This window comes from Cololabis saira, chromosome 13 (assembly GCF_033807715.1).
Source record: "Cololabis saira isolate AMF1-May2022 chromosome 13, fColSai1.1, whole genome shotgun sequence".
Lineage (NCBI taxonomy): Eukaryota > Metazoa > Chordata > Actinopteri > Beloniformes > Belonidae > Cololabis > Cololabis saira.
The window spans coordinates 7,722,471-7,747,626 of NC_084599.1; positions in this window are offsets into that span (position 1 = coordinate 7,722,471).

The window sequence follows — 25,156 nt, forward strand, 5'->3', positions numbered from 1 at the left end:
AGAGGGAGACATAGTACAGCGGACTGAGACTAAACGTCAGCGTCCACTACACTGAGGCTCTGAGGAGAAATAGTCTTCCCCGTTTTGCAACAATGATGTATTAAAAAACAGAGCACGATAAAACAATTAGAAGCGAAATTTACTGGCTTGGTGAGATACAGGAATGAAACCATGAGGGTTAACCACCTCAAAAGTAGAAAGACAAAGACAGTTCAATTTCAAATTGCAGGTACTGATGCAACTTTAGGCCAGACTTGCTGTGAGCCCTGTGATACACTGTTGTGACAGGATGTAATGTTTTACAGCAGTTACTGGAAATGCTGTGCAACATTAACACAGATGCTGGTAAATGATATACATATGGTGCTCACTATTCACAGAGGTGCAGGGCACTACGAGTCTTACATGGAAGAGGTGCTACAGGGTGGATGTTTATTACAGCTATTGCATTCTTTTGTTAAAAGTTTCAAGGTGAATGCTGGCATTCCCATCCTGATGCACGTTTCTGTGTGCTAGATCAATTTTTTTTTTTTTTTAAGTAGATACCCAACTTAGAGCTATTTTCAGCTGCCATAGTCACCAGCGGTATGCTTGCACTTAATCTGGTGGAGGAGGCATTATCTGATTAAATGCTTTTAATTGTGGCCTCAGAGCTGATAGTTAACGTTCCAAGCTACTTGGCATGAAATTGTGCTGTTGGTAGGAATGAAGATGTTTTGTTTGTGCTAGAAAAACAGGAGAGAAAGTGAGATGTGGCACCTCTTCTGACCCTTAGATTTACATCAACACTCTAGGACTGCGCAAGCCTTTCAATGCATCCGAACGGAGGGTGTCATGGAAACGAAAGGCCAGGTTTATACATAATAACTCGCAAATATACACCTGCCTCATGGACAAAAGAGCCATTCCTATTCCATAGACATTTCTGCAACTGAGTCCTCTTACCTTTCCCTCAGCCTGATGGTTAGAAAATGTCAACCGCCAGCTTCATGAATAATCTGATCACTCTGGCTTTTGTACTTTTGCCTCCTAAAAATGGTAATTTCTAAACATTTGAACGGTCTCCTTTGTAGCAGACGCCACGAGTCTAATATTTTGAATTTGACACATCAGTGCTATCTTATGTATCGTATGTGCTAACTGCTCCGTCACTTAACTGTTTTACACACACAAATACTTATTTATTTGCCTCAGCTCAGTGTTCAGCTCACAAACATGTCTATTAGATGCACCGTGTGACATGTTAATGAACTTTCCATCCAGCTGTGTTAAAAGATGCCGCACACTCGGAGCGCGGCGTGAGAACCTGGGAACACGACCGCAGCGAGCGGGATTATAACTCCGGCTGCTGTTACGCGACTTATTTAATGTGCATTAAGCAGATTCTCATGGTTTGGACGCCTGGTGACACAACACCATCATACTTTATGTTAATGATGATTATTTTATTCCAATAATCTTGTGCTACAGTCTTTCTATGAATGAGGATTTAGGTTAATGATGCCCTCAGTGTGAGACTAGATGTCTGTGCTCCTGTCTGCTGGCTTCATTGTCACGCTGTAGTTTGAGGACTGGAGTTCAGGCTGCGTGTCTTACTGCTCTGACAAGTGTTGGGTGGAGCCCACGCATCGGGTGGCCATCGTCACAACTTCATTAATGAACCAGTTTTCATTCCTTTTTTTTCGTCTGTGGGATAGGGCCTAAGACCTACGGAGGAGTATTAGGGCCATGCAGGAGAAAAAATATTTGAGAAGGGAAGATTTTTTTATTGTGCACTTCGAAAAAAAGTCGAAATGTGGAGAAAAAAGTTGAAATGTCGAGATTAATGTTGAAATACAATTCGAAATTTCGAAGTCGAAATTTCGCCTTTTTTCTCGACATTTTGACTTTTTTCTCGAAGTGCATAATGAAAAAAAAATCTTCCTCCTCTAAAATATTATTTTTATTTTTCTCCTGCCTGGCCCTAATACTCTTCTGTATAAGACCTTTAATTGGTAAGACTCTGATTTTATTTCTTCAGATGTTTATTCTTTAACATCTTACATTTGTACGGGGCTGATGGGGCCTCACACGGGGCAATTTTAATACTAATACTCAAATTATTAAAGCATATATGCTGACTTTGGCATTGCCTGTAAAGCTTTGGGTCCATCTCTGAAAATGCTTGATCCTACATATCCCATGATGCAACCTGGTGCCGTGGTTCTTTTTAACTGCAGTCTGCTGTCTCTCGTTAGAGCCGCCATGCCTCGTAGTTGCCCAGTTGATTCAAAGCCTGCGGCCCGAGCCAAGATAATCATCACTGTAACATGATCACAAAAGACTGATTTTATGGGCTGAAATCAATCTGAAAACTTGGTGCCGTGCCCCCTTCAATAATTCCACCACTCCGCGTCCAGGAGAGCGAAGTGATTGTTTATAGCGGAGTTAAAGACATTTCCTTGCAATAAACCGTGTCACAGCAGAATTCCCACAGCCGGTCAAAATGGCTCAAGGGATTACAGATGGATCAGAATAAAGTACTAATCATCTAAGCCGTAATCATTACAACATTTCTATTGGACTAATTCTGCAGCATTTCCCAGCACGTCCATTGTGAGCGATACATAAATATCTGTGAGAATTTAAAAGGTGCACCGACGCACCCCCACCCCAACTGATGTCCTCCCTCGCGCGGGCCATATGGCGGTGTGCGCCCCGCTCGTACTGCCAGCCCCTGCTCTCCACACACAGGCTAACAGCTTGGTGAACACATAATTAATTTGCATCAGCGTCTGCCATTTATTTCCCAACCTACATTTTTGTTAATTGGACAAAGGAGGTTCAAATCATGTGAGCGTTTCTGGGTGCGTTATGGCAGCTAATTGCGCGGAATTTACAAGATAGTGCTCGCATGTGAAAACGCAGAGTCAAAGGTGACGCTGGGAGACAAGTGACGTGCAAAACAGTTTCTGCAAATGTTCTCCGTCGAGGAAGAGACACCGACATGTTGACTGTTGTACAGCACAAGCACACTATTCCGTCATAAAGTGTCATTTCTGTCGTCCTGGCTAATGCAAGCTGGCGCAGCACCTTCCCTCCTTTTTTTTCTTTCCCTGTTGCACATTTTCTCTGCTTCTTTTAATCCGCTAAGCAATAACTATGTACAAGTAAACTTGAATCAGGCTTGGAATATGAATTTAATCTTGTTAATTGACGAGTAAATGCAAATATTATTAGGAGGCAAACGTGCGGCGTGAATCTCCTTTCACCGTCTGCTCTTTGTTTTTTGTAAACATCAAAAGATGATGATGAAAGTTGTTATCTAAATGATCAGGGAGATAGAAAATGCGTATCATAAGAAACCGTTAATTAGAAAAGCCTGAATATAAACTAGGTCTCCCGTTGTATTATGTCTGGTGCAACTCTTCCACCCTGCACAGAAAAAGGGACACACGTTTGATAGCAAATAATTAGCTGAGAGAGATTGGAAACATTTAGTAACATCGCATGAAATGATATCATGCCCACGTTATCAGCAGCTCTTTCATCTCAGGGAACTTTCTTTCTTCTACTTGTTTTTTTTTTTTTTTCCTCCTTCCTACTCAACGTATCTCTATCTCAGTGAGACTCGAGGAGATGCCCCCCCTCGCGAGGGTGGCCACATGTCACCCCGCGAGCCGAGCAAACCAGGGCACGTCGTGCACGGCCGCCCCCCCCCCCATCCATTCCCTCCAGCACCACCTTCTCCAGCTCATTCCCTTGCACTGATTTGCAGGCGCGGATTAATCAGCGCACGGGGGCCTTGATGCAATTTTGCTGTTATTGTCCCCAGTTTTAGCAACATCTCTTATTGTCTCCATCATTCATTTACGGGAAGAGGGGAGGAGGGTTGAGTGAGGGGGGGGTGTGTGTGTGTGTGTGTCAATTATGCAAATGACAGTGCACACTTTTTGTAGATTACTTTGTGTGGTTACCATTGTTTGTGAGAATTTAATTATTAAATATTACGCTCATGTTTCCTTCAATCCTGTGAAGCTTCGTTTCAATTTGATCTCTCCTGCAAGCCCCCCCCCCCCCTGCTCTGATCCAGCAAAGGCAAACAAACTCCCCTCCGTTTAATGATTTGGAAGGGAGGAGGACTCGGCTCTCACCTGTGGGCTCAACAGCAATATTGGAAAAAGGCCGGGCACGTCCAGTGTAATGACCAGAAACGGAAGAAAAGTTCATTCCAAATTGACATTCAATTATGTAGCACCTAATGATATTTTAATCTCTTTTCTTTAATTTCCAGTAACTGTCCTTTCGAAGGGTTTCTGGCAGCAACACGAGCGGCCTAAATGAAGAATACAACGGAGAAATTAAGCTTTGTAGTTCCCACCCTCAGATTAACGTCTGGGTGCTCTTGTTACAAATTACCGTCTTTCCTCTCACGCGATAAATTGTAACCGCCTTAATTTTCTAGAGAGCATTGAGCCATTTTCCCGAGCCGTTGTGGGAACGGGTTCGACTGTTGACAACCAGAGCTGCAGATGGACTGATAACGGGTCAGTTAGACTAACTGATATGACTGAACATTTACCACCAAAGTTACTGGGTGGGACTGGAAGTAGGAATATGCATGAGGAACCCCTGAGACCAGGACCTTCTACATTTGGATGGGGGTTCATTGATTCATGTGCAGATATCCATCACCATGGTAACTGAATGACCCATGATGCTTATACCGTTACTTTTCCTTGTCTTTTTTTGTATTCTTATGTGCTAAATTGGGCAGCACGGTGGCTTGGTGGTTAGCACTGTTGCCTCACAGGAAGAAGGTCCCCGGTTCAACTCCCTGGCCCGGCGGGGTCTCCCTGTGTGGAGTTTGCATGTTCTCCCCGTGCTTGCGTGGGTTTCCTCCGGGTACTCGGGTTTCCTCCCACAGTCCAAAAACATGCATACTAGGTTAATTGGTGATTCTAAATTGCCCGTATGTGTGAGTGTGAGTGTGTCTGGTTGTTTGTCTGTACATGTGGCCCTGTGATGGACTGGTGACCTGTCCAGGGTGAACTCCTGCCTCTCAACTGAAAATGAGCTGGGATAGGCTCCAGCAGACCCCCGTGACCCTGCAAAGGATAAAGCGGGTATAGATAATGGATGGATGGATGTGCTAAATGAATGCTCCAATAATCAGAAGATGTACTGACAGTTACATTTGAACGATCAGTTAAAGTGAGCTGATAGTTCAAACACGGCTGCAGTTAAACCGTATCAGTTCCAGCCACATTGAAAATCCCATGGAGCTTAAATCTGAAGACCAGAGACGGCCGTCGCACGAGGAGCCTGAGCCGACTAGCTCTCAGAACCCCATTTAGCACTTTCCATATCGCAGGAGGGTTTGAAGGCGGCTGTAATGCTCGCTGTGGTGGTGGCATTTGCTGCATGTCACCCCCCACCCCCTCCTGCCATCTCTACGCTGCAGGGAACAAGGTGTGACAGAAAAAACACCTGTCAGGTCTGGACGTTCCTCTGCACATCCAAGTCAGGATTTCTGCAAAACTTCGTTCTTCACCCCATACTTAGATCTACTTAAAAAAAAACAAACAACCAAGGCCTCATAAGCTGCGTTTGTTAAACTGCTCTGAGCGGCAGACCTGGCACAGAGAAACGGATGTTTCTGGGTCCAAACATCTCTTGGCAAGCCAGTCCCTTCAGGATGTTGTCTGATTGTTGTTGTGTAAAGAGCTGCACACGGGGCACGAACTGGCAGCGTAACCTAGGTGACCGTTCCTGTAGGGAGGAGTCGGTTCAGGTGGAACCATCAGGTTTCAGTAGAGGGAGATTAGGACATATCAGCTTTGATCGGCGGTATCTTATTGGGCTTTTACTTTTCAGAAGAGAATAAAAATCATCTGGTCCTCACCTCATCTTCATATTAGACTAATACACCCTCAGATGAACAAATGTTTCAAGAACGTTAACATTCGATAAGTTCAATGAGGACGAAGAGTCTGAGCCACATGGTGCAGTCTGACCTCAGAAACTGGCGTGAAGTCTCCAGCCAAGACTTGGCTGGGATGCAGTTACTTGTGAATGAACCTCCTCGTTGTGGAATCATGGATCCAGGTTGTTTGGGAATCTCCTTTTAACCCTTCCCAGATTGACGGCCAGCAACTAATATTTGCAGTGGGGAGATCACCGCTGATGTCTTTTGCCTTTGACGTTGTGTTAGCTCACACATGGACACTCGAGACCAGACGGCCTAAATTTCTTTCATAGAGGCGCTGGATCAGTTAAACCAATACATTTAATTGACATTTGGTTGATACTTACTCTCTTAATATAAACAAAAAAACAATCAACAAAGGGTGCACTTATTATTCATTCACTGCTGCTGTGGTTTTTGGTTTTTGGTTAATATGCTTAATAATATTGTTGGTCATCTCATATTGGATAAGACCAAGTAAGAGCCGAATGATTTATTCTATTCTATTCTATTCTATTCTATTCTATTCTATTCTATTGTATTCAGTAACACCTTGAGTAGAAAGAGGCTGTACTTCCTTCCAGGGTGTATTTGTCTTTGTAGTAAACATGTGGAAAGCAGAATTATCACATCCAATGAAATATTAATAATAATATTGACCCGTCTTGAGGGTTTACAGTGATGCACAGCACTGTAGTCACTCTATAACACATCTCATGAGATCTATTTTAAACCCTTCCTAACCAGCCCTTGATTTATGAAGTGGGGGTGGGGGTGGGTGGGGGTTAAAGTGTGGCCTGTATAAGTATAGCTGGAAATGTGACAAAGTGCTTTTATTTTTGTTCACTCTTTTGAAACCCTTGCGTATGCTTCGTCTGAGAAATCCTCTAAAGGTTCCTGCACGTGGTTTTTCCTCCTCGCAGGTTAGTGGAGTCATGCACAAACAGCACATCTGACCGCACCATGTTACAGCACTAGGCTGTGGTCATGAGACGATCTCATGAACGGTCTCGTGAAGGGGACCGGCTGGCTCGTTAGGAGCCGGGGGGCCGGGCCTGCAGAGCAGAGCACGAGGATGCTTTGTTGCTGATTGCTCATTGGCGTTTTCCTGCCTCGTGGGATCCTTCCACTTCCGACAGTGGCTCCTGCAGCGGCTGAGCCGGGCAGCATGTCCGGTGCCACTCGTCATGTGGCTGGGAGGAACAGCTGTCTGTGCTAACGAGGCCGTGGCCGGCCAGACCGGCGAGGTGGCGGCGCCGGAGCGCCACTGAGGCCCGACAGTGCCCCGGGACACGTAAACAGTGACCTCATGAGAACGCATGCCATTACTGTAATTAGCACGGCTCACGTCAAGCACTGTCAGCCTTCGAGAGTCTCGGGAAGGTATCGCGTTACACTGGTGCCACGCAGGGCAGCAGATCCCCCCGCAACGCACGATACCAACCCACTCAGCCACAGCACACGTGAGCAGATTATCGTCCACCCTTTCTGGGGAAAAGACCCTGCAGAAATGGTGTTGCCCATAAACTATAGCTGGTTTGTTAGCATCCTTCACTACACCCTAAACTGCTTACACAGATTTTATTCAGCAGCTAATAGCTTTTCCATAACTTCACCATTTTACCAGAAAGCACAGACAGACCCCCGGTGGTTTAACCCACCCATGAGGGGATACAGTAATCCCTCGTTTTTCGCGGGGGTTACGTTCCAAAAAGAACCCGGGATATGTGAAATCCGAAAAGTAGCAACCTTTTTTTTTATACAAGGCTTCAAATTGCGGAGATCAGAACCGCCCCACTGCGACCCAATTAATTGGATTCGACCGGGAGAAAATGAAAAATGATTATGAAAAAAAAATACAATAAGTGCAGTAGGACAAATTGTGACTTGCTCCTCTTCTGACTGCGCCACTTCATCGTGACTCGCTCTGTACCGTCTTTTTGTTCTAAAGCCCGGTGTGTTTTTTCGAAAGAAGAACATAGTTATGGGTCGTTGTTGTTGCTCTTTTTTCTTCTGGGAAAAAAAGATTCTTCTAAACCGACATGCCACCATGGATTATATCTGAGACTGTAATGAACGATTCATCAAAGTTCCCATTCTTGAGCTGCTGCTGAAGCTCATTGGCCATTCTCAGCTTGTTGCTAAGCAACCAACGTTATTGACACAGGAAGTGAAGAAGCGGGGAGACTGTTTAGCCAATCAGAATGCAGAACACAAGGCACAATGCAAATCCGTGAAGCAGCGAGACGTGAAAGATGAACCGCGTCTAGTGGGAACAACGGTTGGATCTAAGTGCCGTAGTACCAGCCCCTCCAGTGCTGTTGCGATGGGAAACAAGTCCGTAGGAGGCATGGCAGCGGGGAACTGCAGCACTTTGTTGACATGTTGTTTTCCATCCATGCAGCCAGATGACCGATGTCCCTCCTTTTAACGAAATGTGACAGTCGTATCAAACTTACCTTTACGATCTATTTTACACTGAAGCAGTTTCTTCCTAATTGCCTGAGTTTGTGTTGCTCACAGAACTATACTTTATTGTTATTTTGTATGTTTTTATTATGTATATAATTGTGTCCTGTGTGGGGACCCCAGGAAGAATAGCCATTACTCCCACAACGGGGTGATGGCTAATGGAGATCCTAATAAATAAACAAATAAACAGAAACATCTGGCTGTTTTTGTGATGCACACTTATACAAGTGCATATAGATTTTGTCAAACTATAGTACATAGTATGCAGTATGCGAGTCATTGCACACTCTGTAGTATGCCAGAAGGAAGATTTCCAGTGTCCAAGTGAATACTATATCCGATAGGTATATCCCATAATGCAATGTGCCATTACAGTAAAAGGTGATCTGAGCAGTTATGTGCATACTTATTTTTAGGGTGGGATATTATGTACTAACAACACCTGGACCGGTATGCAGTACACACAGTATGCAACATTATCAGTGCAGTATGTAACTTCCCAAAAGTCCATTTGTGAGTTACTAATTAATTCACCTTTTGTTAATTTGCATTTGTGTCAGTTTTCTTCATAAACACCAGATGTTCTTCTACAAGCTCTCCACACCTTGATAATTGATAGTGGTCTGTTTGTAGCGTGAGTGTGATTGTCCAGTGGACCGGTTCACGCAGGTTAACCGTCTCTGCCAAGGGTCTCGGCAGGGTCTCCGGGTCCTCACCGACCAAAGCTTAATCAGAAAATCAAAAGCAGCGGCTACCTGACAAAGTGGTGTTCAGCACCCTTCAATGGTATCTGCAGTGTTTCTATGTTTTCATTATTCAGGAATCTTGTAAAGGATTATCACCTAAGAAGAGGCCATACATGTCTAACAGTTTGTCTTCTGCCTTATCAGCTGTGTCTTTTTTATAGCAGAGTTTAGACATATTAACATGTGGTGTTGAGACTGAAGGGTCAGGAGTTTTTTTTTATTTTGAGAAAATCTTGAAAACTGTGCTGTTAGATGACCTTAAATCCTAAGGACGTAATTCTTAAAATATAACTCTTCTCTCAGTTGCTGATTTTTTTTTCTTTTTCACAACTACATTTTAAGCTTTTCAGGTTTATTAAGCCAACTGGTGTCAGTATTGTAGTCAGTGACGATGAAAACCTCCGCTACACCGGTTTAGGTTTGCTATCTGAAGAAGGTGATGTTAAGAGTGGATACCTGGGAAGTTTGCAGGTATCCAGGCCGGCTCCGACCGATTGACATGGTGCCGGGCTGTTTCGCGGTCATGGAGGGAAGTCGTCAGCGCGGTCACCAGTTTTCAAAACGGCCTAATTTCTAGCAATCGCACACTAATTATCTGCATTTGCAATTGTTATGATTTCTCTTCATCGATGCCCTCATAACCACAGCCTAATGAAGGAGCGAAACCCTCAAGAGAAACCTGCTTAAGAAGTATAAAACCTCTCATCACATCATTATTCTACAGGATGTTTGATGGGAAGATACAATATTACATACACTTTTATTACTTTGCCCAAAATAAACAAGAACATTTGGTCTTTTGCTGGTTCGGTTTTAAGCTGTTGCTCATGAAGTTGGAACTGGAAGTTTTTGTCATCTTCCCATTAAATGACTGTAAATAAAATCAGGATGAAAAATGAGGAATGTTTCTGAACAAAATAATTATTCCAACTTCTTGGACAACAGTGGATTTCAGCCCGCCACCACTGACAGATCCACGCATGGTCGGGTCATGGAGGCAGGAGCCTGAGCAGGGAAGTCCAGACGTCCCCGTCTCCAGCTACGTGGTCCAGCTCATCAGGGGGATCCCAGGACGTTCCCAAGGTGTTCAAAAGATGTTTCCAGGACGTTCCCATGGCGTTCCTTGGACGTTCCCAGGGCGTTCCTGGGACGTTTCAAGGGTTTTCCCAGGTTGTTCCCAAGGCATTCCCAGGGCGTTCCCAAGACATTCCCAAGGCGTTCCAAGGACATTCCCAGGACGTTCCCATAGCATTCCCAGGTCGTTCTCGAGGCATTCTTAGGGCGTTCCCAAGACATTCCCAGGACGTTCCCAGGGTGTTCCCAAGGCGTTTCAAGGACGTTCCCAGGACGTTCCCATGGCATTCCCAGGGCGTTTCTGGGACGTTCCTGGGACATTCACAGGGCGTTCCCAGGGTGTTCCCAGAACGTTCCCGAGGCATTCCCAGGGCGTTCCCAGGATGTTCCCAAGACGTTCCCTAAGCATTCCCAGGATGTTCCCAAAGCATTCCCAGGGCGCTCCAAGGACGTTCCCAGGATGTTCCCATGGCATTTCCAGGGCGTTCCTGGGACGTTCCTGGGACGTTCCCTGGGTGTTCCAAGGGCGTTCCCAAGACATTCCCAGGATGTTCCTAAGACGTTTCCTAAGCATTCCCAGGACGTTCCCAAAGCATTCCCAGGGCTTTCCCAAGACGTTCCTTGGACGTTCCCAGGGCATTCCCAGGGAGTTTCCATGGCATTCCCAGGGTCGTTCCTGGGACGTTGCCAAAGCATTCCCAGGGCATTCCCAAGGCGTTCCAAGGACGTTCCCAGGGTGTTCCAAGGGTGTTCCCAAGACATTCCCAGGACGTTCCCAGGATGTTCCCAAGACGTTTCCTGAGCATTCCCAGGGTGTTCCCAAAGCATTCCCAGGGCTTTCCCAAGGCGTTCCAAGGACGTTCCCGGGACGTTCCCATGGCATTCCGAGGGTTTCCCAGGGCGTTCCCAAGGCATTCCAAGGATGTTCCCAGGACGTTCGCATGGCATTCCCAGGGTGTTCCCGAGGCATTCCCAGGGAGTTTCAATGGCATTCCCAGGGTCGTTCCTGTGACGTTGCCAAAGCATTACCAGGGCGTTCCCAAGGCGTTCCAAGGACGTTCCCAGGGTGTTCCAAGGGCGTTCCCAAGGACCTTCCCGGGACGTTCCCATGGCATTCCCAGGGTTTCCCAGGGCGTTCCCAAGGCATTCCAAGGATGTTCCCAGGACGTTCCCATGGCATTCCCAGGGCGTTCCTGGGACGTTCCCAGAATGTTCCCAAGGCGTTCCAAGGACGTTCCCAGGACGTTCCCATGGCATTCCCAGGGCGTTCCTGGGACGTTCCCAGAGTGTTTCCAGGTCGTTCCCGAGGCGTTTCCAGGGCGTTCCCAAGGCGTTCCCAGGGTGTTCCTGAGGCATTCCCAGGGAGTTCTCAAGACATTCCCATGACGTTCCCAAGACATTCCCAGGATGTTCCCAGGGCGTTCACAGGACGTTCCCAGGGCGTTCCCAAGGCGTTCCAAGGACGTTCCCAGGACGTTCCCAGGGCGTTCACAGGACGTTCCCAGGGCGTTCCCAAGACATTCCCATGACGTTCCCAAGACATTCCCAGGACGTTCCCAGGGCGTTCCTGGGACGTTCCCAGGGCGTTCCCAGAACGTTCCCAGGTCGTTCCAGAGGCATTCCCAGGACGTTCCCAGGATGTTCCCAAGACGTTCCCTAAGCATTCCCAGGATGTTCCCAAAGCATTCCCAGGGCGTTCCCAGGACGTTCCCAGGGCAATCCGAAGACATTCCCAGGATGTTCCCAAGACGTTCCCTAAGCATTCCCAGGATGTTCCCAAGACGTTCCCTAAGCATTCCCAGGATGTTCCCAAAGCATTCCCAGGGCGTTCCAAAAGCGCTCCAAGGACGTTCCCAGGACGTTCCCATGGCATTTCCAGGGTGTTCCCAGGGCGTTCCCAAGACATTCCCAAGACGTTCCCAGGGCGTTCCCAGGTCTTTCCCGAGGCATTCCCAGGGCGTTCCCAAGACATTCTTAGGAGTTTCCCAGTCATGTTCCCAATACATTCCCTAAGGATTACCAAGACGTTCCCAAATCATACCCAGGGCGTTCCCAGGACGTTTCCAGGATTTTCCCAGGGTATTCCCAGGATGTTCCCAGGACGTTCCCAGGACAGCCGAGGAACAGTCCCTCCAGTGTGTCCTGGGCACTCCCCCCCTGAGGGACAAGCCTGGAAGACTTGGCCAGGGAGGCGTCCAGGAGGCATCCATCCAACTTCCTCACACCATCCCCGTAAAATAGAAAAAAATAAACATCAGAGAATGAAATGTATTTTCCAAGTTGATTTAAACATGGCCTAAAAGGTCACACATAAACTGCATTATTCCAAAATTAAACTTAGCGTAATGTTTGAATGGGGGTCTGCATCAGGAGACAGAGCTGCTCAGGGTTCACACACTTATTCTGCCGTCATCCAGCTCTTACTCATTTTTAATGGGATTTGAGTGGTTTTCTTGGTGAATCACAAACCAACACATTGTCATATTTGGTTGTGCCGGATAGCGGTCCTCCTCCCCTGATAAAAACAAGCTCTCACAACAGACATGCTAATATAATTTAAGTGGGTTGGCTCCTTATTTCAAAAGGTTTCAAAAGGTGGCCGAATGAAATGATTCCCGTGGCCAGGTTGGAGCAGATACATATCTCCAGATATGTGCAGAGGCGTCTAAACACCTCTCGGAGGTGGGCTCTTCAAGAGAAACTCTTGATAAGACTTCACCATAGCACTAATGAGTTTTGCTGCTAGCACAGCGTTTCACACGCCGTGCACACTGTGCACGATCTCCTGCTGACTGACAGGAGCCTTTTGGGGCTTTTCTGATTTTGTTAGTCAGTATTTTATTTTTGTTTTATTTGTTATGCCTCTTTTTTGTGTTTCCACCTTTCTGGAAAATGGTGGATGCATTCAACTTCAATTCAAAATACTTTATTAATCTAACACACACACACACACACACACACACACACACACACACACACACACACACACACACACACACACACACACACACACACACACACACACACACACACACACACACACACACACACACACACACATGCTGAGACCAGCAAAAGATGTTAAATCAATGTTGAATTATGGTCAGAAAGGTGTAGATTTTTGGTTAAGGTCAATGATTGATTGTGGATCAGTGTTGAATCAACGTATTCTGTCTGTCGCCAACCAGGATCCAACGTGGTTTCAAAATGGATTTAATGTTTCTGCCTAAACATATTTATAATATGCCCTATAAACCCTTACTACTCTATAAACCCTCGCGGACCCTGAACTCCTCCGTCACCGGCCTTTTAATCATTCCCAAAGTTAGAACCATAACCATGAGGCTTCATTTCACTACTTCGGCCCACGTCTGTGGAACAGCCTGCTGGAGAACCTCAGGGCTGCAGAGACTGTTGATGCTTTTAAAAGCAGGTTAAGACTCACCTTTTTAAATTGGCTTTTAGCTGATTCCTTTTAGTTTTTCTTGTAAACCCTTGCTTTAACTAGCTGTCCTTGTTGTGTAACCCAGGTTTTATGGTTTTAAGTTGTTCTTATGTTTGTTTTAGCAGGTCTTGCTTTCTAGACCTACTTTTAGGATGTTATGTTGTACTTTTAAACTCTTTTAGTGTGTATTTTAACCTCATAGCCTATCTTATCCTGCTTTCTTGTAGCTTTTATCTCCAGTGTTTCCTCATGGGGAGCTTCCATGCTGGGAGTGACTCTGGCCTGCAGGGGGTCGTCCTGGGGGTGGTTCTGGCCTGGATGGTTTTGGAGCTCTGCACCACGGCTTTACCGCTGTGATGTGGACTCCTCTATCCGTCCGGGCCGGGATAGTCACTGTGCGGGCCCCCCTTGTAGCTGCGGGTTATGAGACCTCCTGGCGTGGATGGCTCTCTGATACCATTTCCTCACCTGGATCCTCAGTGCTCAGCCATGTCCACACCCATATTTATATAGATGCGTGTGTCTGCGGGTGGGGGCATTGATAAGTTTTATCAATTTTATTTATTTTTTTATTTTTTGTTTGTTTAACGTTTTTATGTAAAGCACTTTGTGTTGCATTTTATATATGCATGAAAAGCACTATATAAATAAAGATTGATTTGATTTGATATTTCAACGTTGATTCACTCATTTTGCTATCAGGGCAGGGAAAGGGAGTAATGCTCCAAAACCAGAAACCGGTGTGAGGGGCTTTTGTTGCAACAGGACCATTCTGGTCCAACAGTTACAAGTGCTGGACCAGAACGGTCTTTACTTTGTCACTATGTTTGTGTCCAACGCAGCGGTGGCTGGAATCGTTCTGACATGAATGACGTGTGAGATGTTTCAAAGCTTTGCTCCTCTCTCTCCTGGTTAGAGCTCCTGCCTGATTGTGTAAACCGAGAGTGCTGTGGCCCCCGTCTGCTGCAGGTAAGTACCAAGTACACATGTGCTGGTCCGTTCCTGCTTAAACATCAGTGTGTGTGTAGGAGAGAGCGCGTGCGTGGCTGTCGTGCACATGCGTCGTCCGTGCACCTGGGCCCAGGAGTGTGCTGGTTGTTTGAAAATTTAACCCAAATCATCAGAAGCTTTTAGTTTCAGCGCGAGCAAAACCTCTGTTCAGCACTTCTGGCACACCTGCAGGATAAACAGGATCAAGACTTTTTTTCCCCTCATTTTTCAAATAGTATTTTAAGCAAAGAACCCCCCCCCCCCCCCTCCAAAAAAAAGAAAGTGTAGTAGGGCTACAGTGGACTCGCCTGCACGGCTCGGAGCGCCTCGCCTCCCTCCTCCGGCTGCCGTTCCCTCTCTTCCCTGTTTCCCCCCTCACATTCTTTCCTTCAGAGAAAGCGGGCTACGCATTAATGAGTCAATGTGGAGCTGTATTATGTTTAATTAGGTAGTTTATATAATGAGGTGTTCATTTCTAATGGAGGGACATGCTGTGAGCAGCACATCTGCAAGAATAACTCAGGCAATCAGCAGCACGAGGACCCATGGAACTGCAAATGAGACTTACTTACTCAGAAATGAATTATGTCTCAGTGCCTTTCCCAAAGCCCATTAATTAAATCCACTGGCATCAAGGTCTTTTTCTTAATTTCATGTACCATTAGCATAATAAACACAATTTGAGTTAGCACAATGTGATCAGTTTAATGGATGCTATTTATTTTGCTTTATTATTTAAAGCTCTGGTAATGGGGGGAGAAACATAAATATATCTCTATGAAAAACTCCCATCAGGGCCTGGCGTCGACACAGATGCTCCTTTCAGCGGCTGCTGCCCCTCCGAGTGCAGCAAAGCTACAAGATTGTGGTTCAGTTTCACATTTATGGGCCTGGGGTCTTGTATGTCACGGTCTCCCTCCTCTTAAGGTTTAACTTCTCCACCTTTTTCTTTTCAGGATTCAACTGTATCTTTTTTTTTTCTCCAGTTAAACAAAAACCTGAATTTGGAGGCAGTTATGCGCACGGGAGGTGCAGTCTACAGCAGCAGGAATCCATGCACCTTCATTAAAACAATACAAGGACTTAATGTATGGCAGCGAATTTGTTCTGACCTTAAAGGGAAGCCCTTGAGGTGAGATATGATTAGCTTTATTGTTGAGGACAGGTACATCATTATCTCAATGTACCTCGGCCATTGCCAAGTTCCAGAGCCATGCTCCATCGTCTGACTCAGGCACTGGCACAAGACGTAATCTCTCCTTAGGAGCAGAAATGCACTTAATCATCTACTCAAGTTTCAGGGACTGCCCCCGAGTGCTCTCCGTCTACCAGGACTACGCCGGCCGCTCGGCCCAAGTCTGCAGCAGCCTTCTAAGCTCCCAAATTAATTGTCTAATGGCATCGGAGGTATGGAGTGTCCTACTTTACCAGGACGGAGCAATAATTTAAACTGTGCTAGGTGAGGACAAGAAGAAGTTGTATTTCAGTGTTTTCCTCCCCCCCCCCCGTTGGATAGAATACATCTTTTATTGCCCCAAATACCGCCGAGCCTCCTCCCCCACCCCACTCTGGCATTCAGGAGTTCATTAGACATCGCAGTGCCTCGAAGAGAAAGGAATTACAAGAAGCAGTTTTCCTGTGGTCCTGCAGAAAGCCGGTCGGGCACGATGCAACGTGCACTGCGGAGCAGACACACCAGACGCTGCCAGACTGCACGTCACCAGAACAACCTGACGTGCAAGGATGTAAAGACAGGCCGGTGCTTCGAGGAGTACAGAAGACTTTAAAGTAGGCTCTAATTTTGGGCAATTTAAGTGACCAAAAGTCAGGCCTTTACTTCGGCATACCTCATCTTAATAGACATGAAAGTGGAGGGGATGAAGAAGAATGGCTCCATGTGTCAAGTGTTGAGTGAAAAACACATGACACCAAAACCCATTAGTGTCCTCCTGAGAGACAATGCCCAGAAGTCTCCCTCCGCCTCTCTCCAGACTCTGGGTGCTGTTTCTGACAAAAGCAGCTCTTTCTGCTGCAGATAAAAGGCCCCGCGATTAGCCCAGGGGTTGAACTGTGCTGCTCTGCAGCCTCACTCTCGCTCCTTTCTCTTTGGGAAAATGAGAACTTGAGATGATGTCAAGCTGTGGTGTAATGAAAGTGATTGTTTTTCTGCAACAGATCTTGAAAAGTCATTCAATTATCTTTTTGCTGGAAAAAAAAGAGCTTTGCCTCAAAATGATGCTTCCAAAACGGACGCTCAGAAACTTTGTAGACGGAGGAGGAGTTGTTTTAATACCACATTTAGTTAGAATTATCACATTTCTTCATGAAATGAGTCTAGATTTTGTTTGTCGTACTGTTTCTGTTGAGTATAATTTGTATTTTTTAAATAAAAAATATTCTTTCCAAAACTAAAAATGCTACTTTTTAAAACTAGAACAAATCATTAAGAGCTAATAAACAAGATAATTAATTAAAGCTGCACAAAAGTATGGCTGACCAGGAGTGACAGGAAAATGGCAACACGATAGTTTCATAATAATTTATAAATTAGGAAACAAATACATACATTACTAAATTAGACTGCAAATTAGTTGATAGATATATAAATAAATGGTCTAATTCCTAAAGCGTTTTCTTATTAAACATTTTAATACGTTTTTATAAAAGGACTCATGCCATTAATAAATTAACTATCAAATCATGTACATTTAAAATCTTTTAAGAAAACCAATGATCAAATAGAAAAATTAATGACTGAATTTGAAGATGTATTTAGCTCTACTTTTCCTATTCAGGCGTTTAAAAACATAACTGTTCTCCATCTGCATTTTCTTCTCCCTTCTCCGTCTCCATCGTGCAATGGCACAATAAATACACTGAGGTCCTGTCCCAATACTCGCACTTCCACCCTCGCGCCCCTCATTTGCTGCTTCCCGATGATGGGTGCGAGCATGGGCGTGGTAGTGGGGGGAAAAGTGGACCTGACTACCCAGGGCCCGAGTAGAGAGAGGGGCCCATGAAAATCCTGATTTTTTTTTTTTTTTTTTTTTTATTGTGATGTTTTTATTTCGAATGAATTGGGCCCTCCAATTAATTGGTGTCATAATTTATTTCAAATATATTGATAACATTAAATGAGAGAATGAACTTAATGTCACAGTTCTCCCAACATATTAGACATTCTGGGGCCCCCCTCTTGAAGATGCAAAATGGTTTAGTCCGCCCGACAGCGACCGGCAACAGGTCAGTGCGCCCAGATCAGACACCTGTGTGCAGGACATCATGCTGCCCAAAAAACATAAATCGGGCTATCAGAAAAAGAAAGAGAGGAAACAAAAAGAAAGACGGCAGAACGAGGGGAGGCAGCTGCTGACTGCTTTCTTTCCCAAAGGTGAACCAAAGGTTAGCTTGTCATGCAAAGTCCAATTAAAGTTAACATAGTCCACTTCAGACAGCTGCTGCTTATACAGGCCCGGTTCTACGAGGGTGCATCAGCATTGCAGCCTCAGTTTATGTGTTTCAATGCTCAGTTGAAAAGACGAAAAGAAAACTGACAAATGTGCGCCCGTTAAGCCTCATTTATGGTTCCGCGTTAAATCAACGGCGTAGCCTACGGCGTAGGGTACGCGGCGACGCGCACCGTACGTTCGCATCCCCGCGTATCCTACACCGTAAGATCTGCGTTGGTGCAACGCGGAACCATAAATCAGCCGGTTTACGTCACTTTTATCTGCAAGACGCTGCTCTGCTGCTCCGTTAACACAAAGTAACGATGGATATTCAGAAGTGATTCAAGCACAACCACGCCAGCAAGTTTACAGGACTGTCTCAGAAAATTAGAATATTGTGATAAAGTCCTTTTATTTTCTGTAATGCAATTTAAAAAAAAAATAAAAATGTCATACATTCTGGATTCATTACAAATCAACTGAGATATTGCAAGCCTTTTATTATTTTAATATTGCTGATTATGGTTTACAGTTTAAGATTAAGATTCCCAGAATATTCTAATTTTTTGAGATAGGATATTTGAGTTTTCTTAAGCTGTAAGCCATGATCAGCAATATTAAAATAATAAAAGGCTTGCAATATTTCAGTTGATTTTTAATGAATCCAGAATGTATGACATTTTTGTTTTTGTAATTGCATTACAGAAAATAAAATGAAACCCCGTGCTGAGATTCAATGAATGATCCATCTAGCAATATTGCTGCTGCATATATCAACATGTAATAACATACCAATATCACTGTAGGCTCAAGTGCACACTAGTAATATATTAATTGAGCAATAACGCAATTTCTTATTTTTGTCTGGTAAAAAGCCTTAGCATTGCGGTGCAGTGCTGTGCTTAAAAGCTATTGTCAATGTTCAATAAATTCATGATGTTACCAAAGCCCATAAATAATCATGTTAAATAACTGTGATCTCACTATCAATCAAAAATGATTGTGATTGTGATTTTTGCCACAAATAGATAGATAGAGAGAGAAAGAGATAGGTCTGGGTGGTGAGAACATAGAAAAACAATTAGCTATTCTTCTCAATCTGGCTGAAAAATGGCTCAAAACATTTTTGCCTCTGCAACTTATTGCAGCCAGATGTAGCCCAGATGTAGCCTAATGTTTTGGGTATTTGAGCACAAGTAGGCCAAATGCATCAATTCAAAACCACTCATCAATATAATCTGATCTGATTGTAGTTGATTGTAGTACACCCCCCCCCCCCCCCCCCTTTTTTTTTTTTTTCTCACGCGCCTCGCGGGCATGGATAGGGGCCCACTGACATTGAGAGTGTACAGGGCCCAGAATTTGGTGCTACACCCCTGGGTGCGAGTGCGTAGGGTGGCCCATTTCTCCAGATACACACTTCGTAGCCTGCATCCACGCAGACTTCAGCGAAGAATATTGACCATAATTATTTGCGGTATCGGCCAAAACTGCAGAAAAATGACTGCGTCTGCATTTGTGCAGACGCAGTCATTTAAGTGAAAGTGTTGAAATATTTAACTTTTTCTTCAGCTTTATGTGTAAATACCATCAAAGTTTTGTTTGTTACTTGGGAAGAAGCATAAATATCTGATATCTGAAGGCGTATCACAACCACAACAGACCTGAGACTTGGACTGGTCATCTGAAACCGTGAAACCGCACTTGCGAGCATCTCTGAGGGGAAACACAGACTGTAGCACGAACAAGCTCGTTATTTCAGGTGGAAACCCGTGTTAATGAGCCTTGATGACTTCCTGACGACTTCCTGACGACTTGTGACTTCCAATGAAGCAAAATTTCACGATCTGGATGTTTGATTTCACTACATCAGGCGGCAGGCCACTCGAACAAGGACATGTTTTTGCATGAGATTTTAGCAAAAAAAAAAAAAAACCCTCTCAAATCTCAGGGACTTGTGACGGTTTTAATCTGGTCGACGCATCGATTCATCCACCGTTTTCTGCTGTTTAATCATCAGTGATCGTGTCTGGTATTGGCCGGGTTTCCCAGATCCGACCTCTCTTAAGGATTTAAGAAGGGTCCAAAGAAGGTTTCAACTAAGAAGGTTCCCTAAGATACGGGTGTTTCCCAGATGACTTCTTAACACCGTTCTTTAGTTTCGCTCTTTCAGAAGCTCTTTGGAGCAGCTGTCCGGTTCTGAAACCAAATCAATCGATGCCAGGCAAATCGATCACCGATCACTATCAGCGCATTTTCACGCAGCACTGCTACCTAACGCACTAATTCACTGCTGCCTGTGCGTTATAATGAAAAACTAAGATGATAAATATACTTCAATGACCCTTTTTCATGATGAAAACAAGACTGCAACTAAATAAGAAGTAGTCTTGGTAAGAGAATAATGAGGAAATGTATTGTTTTTTTATTAAATGTGAAAGATGGACGAAAGGAGAAATTGGCCGGGTTTCCCAGATCAGTTAAGTAGTTCTTAACAGCGAAAGACTTCTTTCAAACCTTCTTAAGGAGCCTGTGAAAGAAAATCGCGTTTCCCAGAGTTGCTCTTAGCTTAAGTATCTCTTTCATTAAGAAGGAAATGAAAGATGCTGCTGACCCAGTCTTTACAACCATCTTAGTGAACAAAGACTCACAGATCCAGCCGCATCAGGCAAATCAATATCACACCAAGCAATGAGATATTAAAACAATGAACCCCGCACAAGTTTTGATCTATTTTATACTTTAGATTTATATTGTTTAGCATTTATTGGTGACAGCAAAGGGGGGAAAAAAAGAAAAATAAGGAATAACAAGTGTGTTCCTGTATATGCTTTATGCATTACGCACAAATAAAACGATCATCATGAATATCATTTATTTGATAATTTGGCTGCTTATATTAAGCTTATATTAAGCTGTTCAGGTATCCTATCCAGGTCCACATCTTGTTCCATTTATTGTACTTTTGAAGTAGGTGTGGAGCTGTTACACCAGATTGATCTGGGCTCACAGATCAATCAACCTGTGCAGATCAATCATTAGACTGAGAAGAAAAAGGGGGTTAAACACATCGAACATGAGCTAAAACCATTAAAAACATTTATGCATTGTTTGAAATTGACATAAGTATTAAGACATAAATGTGAGGATATCCAGGCTACTTGTAGCCAACAAGAACAATCACATATACTAATTTAAATAAAATATACTCTGCTGTATCTCCTAATATTCACATGCAAGAGTATTAAAAAGAACTTCAGTTACTTCAAAGACAGAAGGTCCTCTCAACCAACCTGGCCATGTTTGACCGCAGCAGGACGTTGATACGGGGCCTGAGACGATACGGAGGATGCCAGTACCGAAGAAATCTTATGTTTTATTCTTCATCATAATACTGGTTTGTATTTACTTTACTGACAATCAAGGTTGCTAAAGAAAACACATTGAAAGTTATACAATGATGTTTTCACATATCTTATGTTGTCACATATTCTCTTAACGCCCTTTAAACCAAACCAGAACAAAAAGTGGTTACTGTCTTTCTGATGTGTGACTGTGATTGAAAACATGCCGTCATTTCCGTGGTGCACCTTGATTGCTGCCTTGCTCCTTTTACCTGACAGATGTGGTGGGCACACCTGTTAGAATCATTTATGATTTTAAAGCTATATACCAATGCCTGAAACTCCTGAACACCTGAACTCCTTCCTGCAAAATGATCCAGAAAAATAGGGGGGGGGGGGATCTCCACTTGGCGACTTAATAGTCAGTAGGTCTTGTTAAGACATGGAATAGTAATCTCATCCAAAAAACACTGTAAAATGTATCGGGTATCTATAAAAAATATAATTGTTGGAGAAAACAAGTCCTAATTCTGCTCTCTTAGGAGACTGCATTTTTCAGATAGGAGGTTTTGCGTTTCAGCAATTCAGCAAACCTGACTGACCGGAGTCTCTTCTTCTTCTCGGTGGACCTGCACCTGGATTGTCTGCAGTGCTTTTTGACACTCTCCGTTAAGGGTGTTTGACACAAAAAGGGATGTATGTGGATCAATAGTGGGGTTAGGTGCTTATATTACCCTGAAAGTCCTGCTGGTCATTGAGTGGCGCCATGAGCTCATAGCTAATGACTGAAGATCGATGGCCAGAAACTTGCCTGTGGTTTGTTGCAGTGTTATGTTTACCATACAGCGGCTGATGGCTGCACCACTGACACTCTTCACCCCAGGGAGAATAAACAGGCTCTGGAAATACATTTGCTGATAGTGGTTTTAGTTGCTTATTAGATTTTCGGCTACATGTCAAGTCCCTGATTGCATTAGTAAAACAAGACAAGTCTATCAGCTGTATGGATACTGAGGAAAATTCCCCAGCATTTACTTTGCACTGTTTTATGTACAGCCCTGATTATGTCGGGGGACGGAGGAGACCAGTTGCTGAGGTTTTGGGATCAGAATGCATTCCCATTCTTGTCTGATACAGGATTCCAGCAGCTTTTTTGTCTCTTGCTCCTCCAAAAGTGTCTGGAAAGGTCTGGAGTGCCGGCCATTTCAACACCAGCACCACTTCTGTTATTCTGTTGTAGTGAATGCTGCATGTGTTCAGCATTGCCTTGCTGAAAGTTGCAAGTCCTTCCCGGAAGTCTAGATGAAACAATGTTTCATTAAAACACATTTATACCGGTTACCTTCCAAGGTTGATGGTTTCACTTTCTCCCAGTTCCACCAACATTAATACACCCCCATGCCATCAGAGAGAGAAGATTTTGAGATGAGCACTATTTACTATTTATTATGATCCTTTTTTCCAATATTGTAGACGTTCAGTTTTTTGGATAAATCCACATACAGTATGGCTTCCTCTTTGTACGGCAGAGCTTTAACTTGTATAAGTGAACATCGGTGAGCAATGTTCTTGGTGAGTGATTTCTGTTTCTGAGCCCACGCAGTGATTTCCAGCACAGATTCATGTCTGTTTCCCGCGCAGCGTCACTTAAGGGCCCAGCGATCAGGAGCATCCATTAGTTTTGTTCAGGGGGGTCAATTTCTGCCCAGCTAAGACTTGTTGACGTGTTGCTGATGAACCTAATTAATTGTAACATGTTCCTCCAAAGCGTTTCTTTCTAGCACCACCTACTCTTCCCGCCTTTTGATGCCCATATCCCCACTGTTGTGATACATGTTGCTGCCAACCAGCTTAAAATGAGCTAATGGTAGATGGTAAAGTGTCTATTTTTCATCATTTGATTTACTGATTCACTAATACAGGAGCAGATAATTATCCTCGCTTTAAACAGATAATTGTTGTAATATTATCTATCAAAAACCTGGGAGGGAAGAGGGGGGCCAATCTTGGCCCAAAAAGCAACAACTGATATTGATCTGGGTGATTCTGACCCAAACCCATTAAAACATCCCAGTTTAGGCAATTTCTAATAAACTGAATTCACATCCACGACAACTGTGAGGGCCGTTCACATCAGCTGCATTCATAATAGACGTGCATCGGCTCAAGGAGCTGGCAACCTCAGCACTTTGATTGATTTGATTGATAAACCTGAGGTCCTAGTGAAATCTGCTTTTGGACAAATCCTCATCCCAATAACATGTCGGCATCATCTGTTTAAGAGATTTAACTCGTTGCTAGCCTTAAATTGCTTCGGCGCCACGTTGCCTTGAAAGTGTGTTGCAGGAACATGTTGCACGTGTTTTCCACTTAGATTTCCCAGAAATCCATTTAGCTGTATCTCAGCTCACAAACATCAGTGCTTAGCGACTGTTGATGCTGACATTGTTGGGGATAGTGTTGCAGCTGTAGGCGTGAAGCAAACTATGTGCTACCTGAGCATTTTATGCTACGTTGTCATGATTGCTGCTTTTCCACCCAACCTGGCTCTGCCCTTTTAAACTCAATCACATTCCTCTTCTGTTTTTATCTATTCCACCTCATACCCAGGCCTCCTTGAAACTGTATAAATTAAGACTGTTTTTATTTCCTCACGTCCTTTTATGATGAACTGATGTCATTGCCTGGAAGAAACAACCCAAACAGCTCTGCAGCCCACCTTGAAAGTGATTCAAGGGACTTCTTTTTAAAAAAAAATCCATAATCCCTGATCTACTTTACCCAGCTTTTGTTCAGTTTGACCATGATTATGGTTTGTTTTGTACTGTATTATTCAGATTATGATGTGTGGTCGGGCTGGTTGAATTGCAGTAGGCTACTCTCAAAGGCGAGAGTCAAGGCGTTTGGTGCTGAAGATGTTTCACCTTCCATCTAGAAAGCATCACTTCAAATAAACTGGAGGGGAGTTTAGAGGATATTTGATGTTATAAGTCGAATCATTGACCTTCCTATCGCTCCTCTAGGTGGACGGAGGCGTTTGCCCACTGTGAGGTCGTTTCCTGACTTGGGTCAGCTGCATTGAAGGTGACTGATAGGGGAACCCTGAGACCACCAACTGTTTGATGTTGGGCTTTTTGCTTGTTCATATAGATGGATTATTTTACTCCTTTTTCAAACCATCTGTCTTCTCTTTCCAAAATATGTACCTAATTGTCCTCTAAAGCAGTGGTCTCCAACCTTTTCGGCACCGCGGACCGGTTTAATGTCTGACAATATTTTCATGGCCCAATCTAAAGGTGTAGCTGATAAAAACAAAATAAAATGACAAGATCGGCATTAAAAACTGTGGAATTTTCTCTATAATAATAATAAAACATTATTTTTGAAAATGTAAAATAATGGAAATTGTAAATTAGCTTTAATATGAGTATTTCTATGAATGTGTTTTTATGTTTGTTTTGTCATTAACGTTATTGAAAGCCAGGATTTTATTTTATTTGTTATATATTAAGGAGACTGATATTTAGTTCTTTTATTTTGAAGGCGTCTCACCGAAACCTCGTAAACATCCGGAGCTTCAGACTTTAATGGTAAAAGTTTAACAGCAGTAGAAAGTGTGTCTGAAAAACTAAACTAGTGTCGGGAATGATAAAGTGGAGCCTAACTGACACAAAAAGCACCTTCTGATA